Raw genomic sequence first — 13,447 nt, 5'->3', positions numbered from 1 at the left:
CCCAAGTATAAACATCCTTCCCCATCCTTCATACTACGTATAAACTCACCGAGTTTATTGTCAAATTAAACTCGAAATGACGTCAGGGGGGTGGAGTTCCAAAGAGCACAACCTGTATTGTAAAAAACACACAAAAGCAAACAATGCGGAAAGCTGATGTAGCAATAACCACCTCAAACATAAGATTGCGCATTTGTCCATTCCCAAATATGAGTCCCATCAAAGGGCAAAGTATGACCCTTCACAGTGCACCAGAAGATGTGAGAATGCCTTTCGAGTAACCATACACCCCCGTACTGGGTGATACATTACGGTAATAAACGCTGCCTCGTTTAAACATTTGAGCATCGCTGACACACTCGCAGAAAATGTGAATATTTATTGATTACGTCAGCATTCCGGAGATAAGTAGACCCAACACATTCATGCTATTGGTGCCCCCATTGGTGCCCACAGACTATAAAAGTAGGAGCAACTGCACCGTTCATACCCGCACTCAGACACCCCATCGCGTATCATACTGCTCCGATGGAAATCTCCGTCACCATTCGTGCCCCTGTTACAGACGCCGCGTAGGTAATAGTGGAGTTGCGGGGGCGCCATTATATGCTTGCACTCCATCCGCCTTCCCCGTCTGTACCGTTGCATGCGCGTTGACGTCATCACGCGCATGCGTGGTATCCACACTCTGCGCCTGAGGACTGGGAAATGTAGTCCCATTTGTGTTGCCCTGCAATGATTGTTGATCTTCTATCAATACAATGCCCTTTGCGATGTATGGTTTGTGAACACTGTTGTAGACGACGTGCTCTTATAGTAAATGAACAAGGACCCCCTGAATAGGATAAATTTCCTGGGTCATGGTAAAGCAATCATATGTAAAGATAAAAACCCAGGCAAATTAAAAACAAAATATCATGCAGGAAAAGATGTTAATAGAGAAAACACAGCATAAGGAGAGAAAAACTCAAATACATTTTGATAACATGAAAAATGTAATTACGTTTATAAAAATTGATATGAACATATTCAATAATACACATATTTAAAAAAGACAATTCTTCGATCCAATGAACATTCAATAATCAGGGAAATATTATAGTATTGATGATTCCCGAAATTAATTGAAGAGGCTGATTCCTGTCAACGCGTTTCGACACATGCAATGTGTCTTCATCAGGACAATTTCAGCAAAATTCTAAAGTCAAACAGATAAAATAATTAAAAACTCTCCTTATGCCTGTTATAATACGCTCATCATTATTAAATACAGTGATATTGCCATCTGCTGCCAGAGAGATAATATTATAACATGATACATCGCTAATATACAAACAAATATACTTTTATACATAAAAATATCAGTACTCAACAAAGTGATCATGTACATTATTTAAGCTAATGTCACTATTTAGAAAACCATAGAGTGGGGAAAAAAGAACGAAACCAAGATGAAAGCATAAATTAAAAGAGAAATTTTTAGAAAAAAGAAGGGTTTACTGGTGCTCTTCTCCTCACTAATTTTAGATTATATTCCTAAATTCTCATGTATACACATTTTACATCTCCTATGAATGCCACTATTTAATGTCTCTGAATAGCACTGTCTAGTGATTATTTTAGAACATGAGGGAATCCTATTTTTCAATTATAGACCAAAGTTTAATTGTATTTAAACTATTCAGGCTACGACTTATCTGTATCTATGATTCTTACCTTTGGATGTGAAAAAATGGATTTCCTGAAGTTAAAAAAGTTCTGACTTGTAAAGATGGAAATTTCGTCTTTATTGCTACATGAAAATAACAACATGCAAGAAAACAGATTAATGTCGTTTAAGTTTAAAATCAAGGTCAACATTATCCTATCGTGCTTTTTAATCTATATATTCTTTATCCTATGGTATTCCTTCGTTTTTCTACATATATCTTTTTTTGTGGAGTGGGCCCCGAATATAACACAATTTCAAAGGATCGTGTAGCGACACGTGTGTTCAAAAAACTCGTTCAAAGTTTAATCAGTGAAAAGGATTCCATTCAGAGCTTTCTTCAAACCACTATATTCAGTGTTAATGTTTCCTTATTTCAAGGCAATTCTATTATTATCTTTCCACGATTTTTATAGAGCGTTTTACAAAGTGTGCCGCATATTGTGGGGGACACTTTCCATCAAAGCGATTATCAATAATTAACACTGGCAAAGAGAATAAATCATGTAGAATCCTGATCACGATGTTAGGGACAGATCACATCCTCAACAGAACAACCCTTGCTCGAAATTAGCATATCATCGCGAGATTTACCTTTCATGCACGAAGCAATATAAACCCAATCCTCTGTTTAGTACGGCGGTCCTAACTTGTTCTTATTCTGATTTTAAAACACTTCTCGATTACGAAGTTCTAAGAAAGGAATTGGAAACGGTACATCTTATGTCAGAAACTACTCGACCTGACCAAAGTCGCTGTATAATAACGTTAGATACAAAGGTATTACCTGCACTTAAAAATTACGTGTTTGATGAAAACAGCTGATGAAAGCAGCTACAGACGAAACGATATTCACCCAGTCCTCTGTTTAATACAGCGGTCCTAACGTGTTCTTATTCTGACTTTAAAACACTTCTTGATTGCGAAGTTCTAAGAGGAGAATTGGAAACGATACATTTTATGTCAGAAAATACTCGACCTGACCAAAGTCGCTGTATGATAACGTTAGACACAAGGGTATTACCTGCATTTAAGAAGTAAGCATTTGATGGAAACAGCTGATGAAAGCAGCTTACAGACACCGGATAAGACAGGTCATGGAAAGGGTCTCTGCTACCACGAACCTGAAAAAATAGTTTCCGGGTCTTACATTTTAGTGTCGATGGAGTTAGCTCTATTTACAAACAGCTATCAGCAAAAAGGCGATAGGCATTACCTGATAGAAATGTCTTTCAAATGTGTTTTACGCTCTGGAGTCTTACAGATACTTCTTTAGAAGGTGGCACGGTGAAATTACATACACAAAAATGTGTTTTCTTAGACCTATCAAAAGATAATTGAAATAGATAAAAAGAGTCGCTTATGCGAACTAAAACTTTATTCTTGGGGATGTATCGTTCGCTCATTAGTGACGCACATACCTTCTACAAGCTGGATATTCGGCGATACCTCTGGCGTCTAGTAGTTCGTCCGTCAGGAAAGGCTCGTATGCTCGAGCCAAAAGCATTTTTATGCCCATGTGCCCTCCTAAATGGCCGGCAGGTGTGAGAGCTTTTTCTCTTAAAGGGCAAGGCGATTATATGTTGCAGAAGTATGCAGCAATGATAAAATGTCACAGTCAGCGGCAAAAATGCCGAAGAGAATCATTTCTCCCTGATGTCATTAACACTAAACAGAGAAGTATTGAATCCCAGATATTTATAGTAACTAGTGTAATTATCTTCATTATTAAACCAACCTAATAGTACCATAGATACAGTGAATATAAAACGAAAAAGAAGAGAATGTTAAATAGGTCACTACAGACTAATTCTTAAGGAAAGATTTACGTTATTGCATTCTCCCATGGGAGCTCATTGTTCAAGCCCCGAGTGAAAGTACCAAGAGAAAATATCCAATAAACTTCTTTCTTTTTCCTAATTTTCTCTCCTCCTTTGTCATTCGGAATGTGGATTTTTTCCAAAATCCGCCATTTCACATCTGATGGTGAATGTTTATATTCCACATAGTGCTTTACCAGAGGAGCTGTATATTTCAGAGTTTTGATTGCAGACCTATGCTCTGTCATGCGTGTCTTAATTGCGCGTGAGGTTTCCCCTACGTAGCCCAAATTGCAGGGGCATACGATAAGGTATACCACATTTCGCGTATTACAGGTCCAAAGTTCTTTTGCATGAATGGTACTGTTATTAAATACCATAGTCTCACCAGTGATAATCTGATCACAAGATTGGCAAGAACTACAGCGAGATGTACCTTTCACTCCATTCGTTCCATCAATGGATTTCTGTATATATGGAGGGTTGTTTGTATGCTTATTGAAACGCGATCGCACTATAAAATCTTTTAAGTTTTTATTTCGGCGATGTGCGAACATAGGTTTTGGAAGTTTACTGTGAGTCTGGTTCACATTCAAAAGATGCCAGTTTGAACTAATTATCTGTCTGACAGTGGCATCCAGGGTTGAATGTTTAGTTATACAGACTAGTTTCTGGTCTTGTTTTTGCCTTTGTGCATTAAAAAGGGAATCACGGTCGTAAAACCGTGCCCTTTTGAAGGCTTCCCTAACTATGCGGTTGGGATAACCTTGTTCCAAAAACTTTTGCTTCATCATTATGGACTGGGTATCGTAGTCCTTCAGATTCGTACAATTCCTTCTCACCCTAAGGAACTGTGAGAACGGAATGCTATCCTTTTGGCACGTAGGGTGATAGCTCTTAAAGTGCAGCACGGTATTTCTTGCTGTAGGTTTTGTGTATAAATCAACCTCTAAGCAGCCTTCGTTCTGTCTGATGTATATATCAAGGAATTCCACCTGAAAGGAATTTATATGGGCAGTAAACCGAAGATTGATATCGGTCAGATTGAGCCATGCCAAGAAATCCCTCAGAGTCTGTTCCCCATCGGTCCATACAAAAAAGATGTCATCAATGTATCGATACCAATGGGAAACCGACTCATAAAAGGGGGCGATTTCATTATGAATGAATTTCGACTCAAATAGCGACATATATATATTCGCTATTGAGGGTACCATGGAAGCCCCCATGCTAACACCCTTTGTTTGCAGGTACATGTTTTCTCCGAATTCAAAGAAATTTTCTTTCAGAACTAAGGAAAGACATTCCTTGATGAAAGGTTTTGAGCAGGGTATATGATACTCGTCAATAAACCACATGGTCGCAGCAATGGCTTCCATTTGAGGACTATTACTGTATTAGGATTCGATGTCTAGGGTGACCAAGACATCTGTGTGTTTATTAAAAGGAAGATTTTCCACTTTAGAAATTATATCCCCTGTGTCCCTGATATAAGATGGTACAAGAGGAATATATGGATGTAAAACTTTGTCTAGATATTTGGAGACAGCTTCAAGGGGGGTACCTATTGTAGATACAATCGGTCGATAAGGGGGGTCATGTTCGTTCTTATGGATTTTTGGTAATCCATAAATGCAAGATACTTTCTTCTCTGATTTATTCAAGAATGCATATTCCTTTTCATTTATAATACCTGCTTCAAGAGCTTTCGTAGTTACTTTATGTATCGTTTTAATAATCCTTTCTGTCGGATTTAGCCTAATCTTTTTTATAAAACACTGGATCATTTGTCATATTCATTGCATATTTAGTAGAGTCCAGAAGGACTATTCCGCCCCCTTTATCGCTGTTCTTCACAATGACGGATTTGTTATTTTTCAGTTCATTGAGGGACATATGTTCTTCCTTAGTTATGTTATATCTTGGTTTGGGTACAAACCGAAGAGCCTGTTCTAGACGATTCATAACCACTTTCTCGAATATTGCAGTTTCTGGGCCTATTAGATCCAAGTTTGGAGTAAAGGTAGATGGAAGAGACACTATGTTATGTATTCTGTTGTCTCCTTCTGATTCTTCATTGTCAGAAAAGAATTTTCGCAGTCTAATCTTCCGGAAAAAGGAATGAATATCTTGATATAGTTCAAAAAGGTTGACATTGGCATGAGGGACAAATGAAAGTCCCTTCGTTAATAAGGATATATCAGTAGTTGTTAAATTGTGTGTGGACAAGTTAAAAATAGGTATCACATCCCTTGCCTCCAATACTGTTTGTTCCGAGTTTCCAGGTAGTGATGAGGTTCCTGGGAGTATAGGTGCTCTGCATATGGTCTGGAGGAGAAGAGACACTGTTGAAATGTCTAAACTGGTTGAATCATCAGGATCCCAGTTTAAGATTTACATGGTCTTACAGCAATAGCACTGCTGTGTATCTGGACCTGGATATAGAGGTCAATGAGGACTCATTGACTAAACGCGTCCATCAAAAGGCCACAGATAGGAACTCGCTTTTACTGTACGACTCATACCACCCGAGAGCACTGAGGGACAATCTGCCGGTAGGGTAGTTCCTGCGTTACCGCAGGAACTGCTCTTCTACCGATGTATATATGGAACAATCGGAAGAACTCAGCAAAAAACTGCAGCAGAGGAACTATCCACCTAAAGTAATAAAACAAGCCAAGAAAAGGACCTTAAGCACTCCGCTCAGCGTTCTGTTAGAGAAAAATGAGAAAAGGAAAGATAATTGGGTCCCGCTGGTCATGACGTTTGATCCGCTAGCAACAAGGATTAGACAATCTATCCGAAAACACTGGTCACTTTTATCTAATAAAGACTTCAAGATGCCACCTCCCAGGTTAGCCTTTAAGAAGTTGAGTAATCTGAAGGACAAATTGGTCCATACCCGTATCCCCACTGTACAAAAGGCTAACGAGACCACCATCCCACAGGGTCATTATCTCTGGATCATGTTCAGTGTGCCCATTAATAAAAAAAAATTGAGTGTTATTTTAACATCAGGGAGGGAGTGGTTTCTTACACACTTCAGTAACTGTAACACCACAAATGTGGTATACAGGCTAACGTGTGAATGTGGCCTCCAATACATAGGGCTTACATCAAGAAAAATGTAAATCAGGATGCAGGAACATCTTAGCACCATAAAGGCAGGCAAACTAACCACAAAATTAGTACAGCATTGCCATACGGAGAAACATGCTTTCACCTGAGTAGTTCTCGAGAAGGTAATGGGGAACCCCCAGAATATCAATAGAATCCTCCTTTCTAAGGAAGCCCGTTGGATATTTCAAGAAAAAAGTGAGCCAACACGGGCTGAAAGAACTTATTGAGTGGAACAGGGTTGGTTAAGATCCCCTATGGTTTGGAACCAGTATGATTAAATAGTTTTGTTTCCAAATAAATGGGGAACAACTTGTTCACTTTTGGAGATGTTGGGCCTTTTGGTGTCAGTGACAGTAGTATACTATGGGAAATCCAGATTTTTCTGATCTGACTACTATAATTGCCTTTTGAAATGCCTGCTTTTTTGGAGGAAAATAACTGAGCAATATGTAGAGGAAGATAGCTATACACACGAAAAGAATTCCTATATGTGACCTGACAACAGTTGTTTTAAAATGATGTTGTGAAGATGATGTATTTGACCATGTAAACTTTGAACGATGTTTTAACTGAATGTTTACTTGAAAGTGCACTCATTTTGAGCTTCTTTCCCCGCTTTAAGATGGCGCCTCCTATCGCGCGTTGTGCATGCGCACATGGATACTTGAGGTGGGCGCTATGCGTAGTAAATTGAACAATAGAAATGATCATGTGACTATAACGTGATCACAATGTACTCGAGTCCAGGTAGGATTAAAGTTGTTGAAGTTCAACCGTTCACCGGACATAGCTTTTATTTACACATTAGTTCCTCGTTTCAAGATGGCGCTCCAGGCGTCGCGTTACACATGAGTGGACGCGACTAGATGCAAAAGGGTTTATATAAACGGTATGGGTGCCGGGAGGCAACAGGAGGAGACGACACGCTCCATGAGGCCCCGGGTGGTAAGAAGGACGGGGGGTTTGTAGATGTTGGGCGTTGGCCCATCCCCTGTTGTGAGTTGGCGTAGTAGTGGCTTGAGCCTTTTAAAGTTTGAAAGTTTTGTGTAAGGTACCCCCGGCTATAAGGTGCACGAGTTTCAGGCTAAGTGCTGTGCTGGAAAGTAAACATACAAACCAGTAACGCAGCGCTGTTTTTTGTTGTGATGTGAATTAATTGTGCCCTTTACTTCTGGCATTTTAAATGATAAAGTTTTGTTTCGAGTTTAAGTACTGCGCTGGGAAGCAAACAGACAAACCAGTATTGCAGCGCTGCTACGCTGCTATGTGAATAAATTGTGCCCTTGACTGCTGGCATCCTAAACGATAAAGTTCCAGCTTAAGGTTCTAAGTGTCGCTCTGGGAAGTAAATATATAAAAATCGCAAATGCAGTGTGACCCTTTGTCGTGTGAATATTTTAGTTCTATTTTGCGCGGCTAAGTCTTACGCTGCATCAATGTTCATCTGAAACAGTTACACTGTCTTTCAGGTTTCTGGATCATCTGAAACAGCTTCAGTGTCTGTCCGGTTTTTGGTCTAGATTGACATCACAACTGAATGGTCAACCCCATAGGAGAACTCATATGAGGAGTTTTTCCATTGGACCTCAACTGCAAAAGCTGGTACGAGAGACAGAGGCTTTTTGAGAGTGATTATGATTAACATTTGACAGCACACACTCAGGAAATGATAAAGTGATTGCTATAAGAGTGTGCCCGCCAATTTTAATCACTTTTGGTCACCACGTGCAATGTGATCTTTTTTCACTTCACTGCACTTTAGTCTTTCTACTTCAACTTTCTTTGGACACCTTTTCTTTCGGACAAAATGACCACCGATGATGACAAAAGTGGGCACATCTGGTGAGTACCTACCAGTGACCCCGTTGGTATTGCGCACGTGAGGGGTCATTTTGTCCTTTAAGCTTTTTTTCACAAGATTTGTGTTTTTCAGGACGGCATTCTGCTTGTTCAGAAATTAGGTGCTGAATGTACTTGGAATTCAGTTGAGAAGACTTCAGCATTTACCGTTTTGGTGAACTGTCTTTTGAAAAAAATTGTTCTTAATGAGAGGCGAAAAACGTTTTGCAACTATCTCATAAGTAAGACAAAGAGGAGTAGATGTATTGTAGAAAACTACAGTGATTTGCATATGTTTGATAGGTAGTAATCTGAAAATCGGTGCCTCAGAGACCAGGTCTTGGTGTATGGAGATTTTTGAGTGGAGGGCGACCTGTGTTTTCTTTTTCCCTCTGTGCTCCTTTTTGAATATATGTTAAGGGCTGGCGCCAAGTCAGTTGCTTTTCTTCAGTCGTTGCTTTCATGACTCTTCAGTGTCCTTCTACTTTGTAAGTCAGCAGGATCTACTTTTCTGGTGCTAGGAGCTCCCGTAAATACTGATTTATGGGGTATTAGGGGTGTGTAGGGTAGTACCCAATGGGCCACCTGGCCCTGAGTCACTATGCCCTCTATATATCAACTTCTTGTGGGATGGGACGTAACCCTGTCCCAGAGTTCCTAAGTTTGCCATCACCAAGATGGCGAACTTTGAAAAGTCGCCTCCACTACAGGTAGCCCACCTTAGGGGTGGTACTAGCCTGAGGGTGGACATGCCTATCTGACTAGCTAATTTTTCTGCCTCTCCAGGTGCCAAAGGGCTCTGGACAAAGGGGGTCCACTTCTCCTGTGAGAGAAGCCAGAATTGCATACCAAAGGCGGTGGCCTCTTTAAAGCTCCCCTGCCGTGAAATACTAATCTGTATGTCATCCTTTTGGAGGGGGTGTAAACACCCTCTGCCCAAGCAGGCTTTGTTTCTGACCTCCTGGGAGCAAAGGCCCTCACCCTAGGGGGTCAGAAAGTTGTCTCTGGTGGCAGGTTGGCGAAAACCAGTCAGTCAGCACACCAGCAGCTGGTAGGTTTTAAGGGTGCACCTTTAAGGGGCCCTCTGTGTGCATGTATTAATAAATCCAACACTGTCATCAATGTGGGTTTATTAATACGAGATGTTTGATACCAAACATCCCTACTTTCAGTGAAGCCATCATGTAGTTGAGGACATCTTTTTCACCAGTGTCCAGCATATGTACTTAAAATGGCTTCCCTATTCACTTGTACTGGCAGCAATAGAGCTGACCAGCACGGGGGCATATCTGCTCAAGCAGATGTGTCCTCACATGTAGTATATCACACTGATAGACATTCTTATTGAGAGTGCTGATCGAAAGACCGCCCAACTACTAACAGAAATCTCTATTGTAGAACAAGAGATCAAAGACCTGAATAAACCTGAGGCCACCGTTAAGAATTACACTATTCTGGATGAAATTCTTCTAAAACACCAATCCGAAATCCAGAGCAGAAAAGCACGTCAAATCAAAAGGGATGAGGCAGACTATAAAAACGGCAGGATCTACACTTTTGATCGCAAGTATGATTCCCTAATCCCAAAACCTAAGACAAGCTCACAAACCGGCAGAACTACCACCACCACCAACTCTGCTAGCTCCAGCACCACCTCTCTGAGTTCTACTGGACTCAGCGATATAGAGAACGAAATTCTGGCCAATGCAGAACCACATAACTCAACATTTTTTTTAGAGATGCAACGAGTAAGGAGAGGCCACAGGGCCCAGCCACTAAGGGCCGCCATAGACCCAAGACCCATAGGGGGAAACGCAGGGACAAGCGAAGAGTATCGCAAGAAATTGAGGTCAGGGACCCAGAGGAACCAACCACACTAGGTGACACAGTACAAGTGATCAACCTCTCCTCATTTCCCTTGACAACTGATATGATATCCTTACTTAGCAGAGGTTTGAATTTCAATCCCTATTCCACTGGCGACATCTGTCAAACAAAAATTGATATCTTTAAATTCACACGCAGTCTCAAACTCAAGAAACACTTTGCGGGATCACTAGACGTACAGAAACTACCTAGAATCATCCCTACTGTATTTGATAATGTACCTTTGACCATTAAAGATGTGCAAGACACACACCTGCTTCTTTCTTTGACAGACAGGGAAGACAGTCCACTTGAAATGGAAAGGCTCCTTGAGGAGCTTGATGTCGAGACAGACTTTAGCATCACGAGTGGCCTCAAAAGTAGATCCAAATGGACTCCAACATTGGCGGGAGGTAATAACATTGACAGATTCCACAGACATGTCCTTGAGGATCTTAATAATACCAACATTAAGAACCTTAACACCAAATTTAGATATAGAGATAACCTGACCAAGGGGGAACGGACAGCACTCTCTACTCTTAGCGACAACCACGACATCATCATCAGGGAAGCGGACAAAGGGGGCAATGTGGTGGTCATGGATCTCAATGACTACAACAATGAGGTCCTTGGCCAACTGAGTGAAAACTCTTGCTATGAGCTTATCAACCATAATCCTATGGGTCCATTAACAATACTACTAAATGGACTCCTACTGAACTGGAAACAGTCTGGTCTACTTGATGACAATGAATACATGTATCTCAAAGTCTTCAGACCCACGTATCCTTGGCTGTATACTCTACCTAAGGTTCACAAAAATCTACCATTTCCACCAGGCAGACCGATAGTATCGGGGATTGGGGGCCCCACCGAGAGAATCGCAGAATATGTGGATCTCTTCTTGGGACCTCTGGTCAAGAATCTTCCTTCTTTTATACAAGATTCAAAGCACATACTAAATATCATGTCAGACCTGGAGTGGCAGCCAGGCACGAGATTGGTAACTTTAGATGTGGTGTCGCTGTACACCAGCATCAATCCTGAAATAGGCATTAGTGCAATCACCAAACTTCTGTCGAACAGACCCGCCTCACTATGGGCACACACCAACATGCTGTTACAAATGATGAAGATTATACTAGACAACAACTTTTTCATCTTCAATCGGAATTGGTACAGACAGAAAAAGGGAGTAGCCATGGGCTCGAAATTTTCACCCTCCTTCGCGAATCTCTTCATGGGGGCCTTGGAAACTGACCTAATCTGGGGCACCAAAGGCAGACCTTACATTGACTACATAGTGTACTGGGGGCGTTACATTGACGACTGTTTTCTCTTATGGTCAGGGTCTGAGGAACTTCTGCAGTCCTTCTTTAAGTATCTAAACAACAACCTATGGGAAATCAGTTTCACTATGCACCACAGCCTCACTAACATCGAATTCTTAGATCTTGAGTTTTACGTGAAGAATAACCAATTACATTCCAAACTATTCAGGAAACCCACTGCCTGTAACTCTATTCTTCACGCTTCAAGCTTTCACCCTGAGCATCAATTAAGATCTATCCCATATGGAGAATTCCTAAGGGCCAAACGTAACTGTAGCGAGGCAATGGAACTGGACAACTGTATCATGAGCATGAAAAACAGATTCAAAAAGAGAGGGTACTCGAGCTCCTCCCTTCTGAAAGCAGAACGCAAATCCAGAGTCATCTCTAGACCAGACTGTCTGAAAGCACGTACCGAGGTTGAGTCCTCCAAACAACAAATCAGACTAATTACTGAATTCAATGCACTGAATTATCATGTCAAAAAGAGTTTCCATAAACACTGGAAAATCCTAACAGATGATCCTGCTCTTAAAGAGCTTCTTCCGAACAGACCATCTATTACATATAGAAAGGGCTTCACCCTGAGAAACAAGTTAAGCCCCACAGTCCCCCAGCACGCATCGGCTCGGGACTGGTTATCCACACGAGGTCTTGGCTTCCACAAATGTGGGTTTTGCTCCATGTGCATTTGGGGTAAACATGGCACCAAGACTTTTAAAGGTCCTGATGGGTTTGTCTACAAGATCAAACACAACATCACGTGTTTGACCAAGTTTGTAGTATACATAATCGAATGCCAATGTGGAAAGATTTATGTAGGCAGCACCATCAGAGCATTCAAAGAAAGAATCTCAGAGCATATTAGAGCAATACAGAGGAGAGACCCCAAATACCCTGTGGCGTTACACGTAGCAGAATGTCAACCATTGGGAGATGATATCAGAGTACGTGTTTTTCGGCATAGATGTGATTCCCCTCGATATCAGAGGGGGCAACCGCGAACTGAAGCTCAGACGTAGGGAGGCCACCTGGATCATGCGTTTACAATGCGTGGAACGGGGGCTCAACTACGACCCTGAGCTTCAATTCTTCTTGGGCGACTAGGCAGCCGTCTGGGGGACCCCTTCTTATACTGGATACTACTATAAATCTAATATCAAATCAGCGTGGAATTCGTAAGATGAAATACAGGCATTCCCTATTACGCCTACCACGCACGGTGAGGATAATCAAGATGTTCACTACCTGTACTGTACAGATAAATTTTTTGATCAGCGAAGGAGTCACTTTAGAGAAAGTGGACACTTTCAGATACTCGGACTATGCACCATGAGGTGAATACAAATAACTATCAATGTACTGTGTCCAGACACGATTCCATGAACGGGTGTACCATGTAAATGCATATTGTCATGTACTATTTGTCTACATATCTTTTTCTCCAATACCTATGACTACCACTGTGAAATGAGTAGTTGATCTGCGAAACAAATTGTTTTATGTTTTGTATACGTTGAAAAAATGATACAATCACGTATGGAAGGTGCGGGTGGGCACTTGTCCTTCAGAGACCATCACAATCCATGATAAAGTTACAGCACGGCATATTTGGCCATTAAGCACGTGACACCTAACTTTTTAGTTTACTGCAATGACGATCTTTACTTCGTTTGGGTCTTATGATCCTAACACCTACGTGCGCATCAACTACCAATACGCGGCCTGTGTTCACAACTATGCAAGCCATGCATGTTCCT

General features: G+C 41.2%; 1 long non-coding RNA gene across 1 annotated transcript; it reads right to left on the bottom strand.

Annotated features, from left to right (window-relative positions):
* Positions 1-986: 986 nt before the first annotated feature.
* Positions 987-3,579, bottom strand: LOC144772978 (uncharacterized). The gene is made up of 6 exons (XR_013599889.1): positions 3,130-3,579; positions 2,925-3,031; positions 2,733-2,832; positions 2,496-2,638; positions 2,303-2,401; positions 987-1,792 (listed from the first exon to the last, which is right to left on the bottom strand). It is a non-coding gene; the product is annotated as an uncharacterized LOC144772978 (long non-coding RNA).
* Positions 3,580-13,447: the final 9,868 nt, after the last annotated feature.

This window comes from Lissotriton helveticus, chromosome 1_1 (genome assembly GCF_964261635.1).
Source record: "Lissotriton helveticus chromosome 1_1, aLisHel1.1, whole genome shotgun sequence".
Taxonomy (NCBI): domain Eukaryota; kingdom Metazoa; phylum Chordata; class Amphibia; order Caudata; family Salamandridae; genus Lissotriton; species Lissotriton helveticus.
This window is presented reverse-complemented; position numbering and strand designations above follow the sequence as displayed.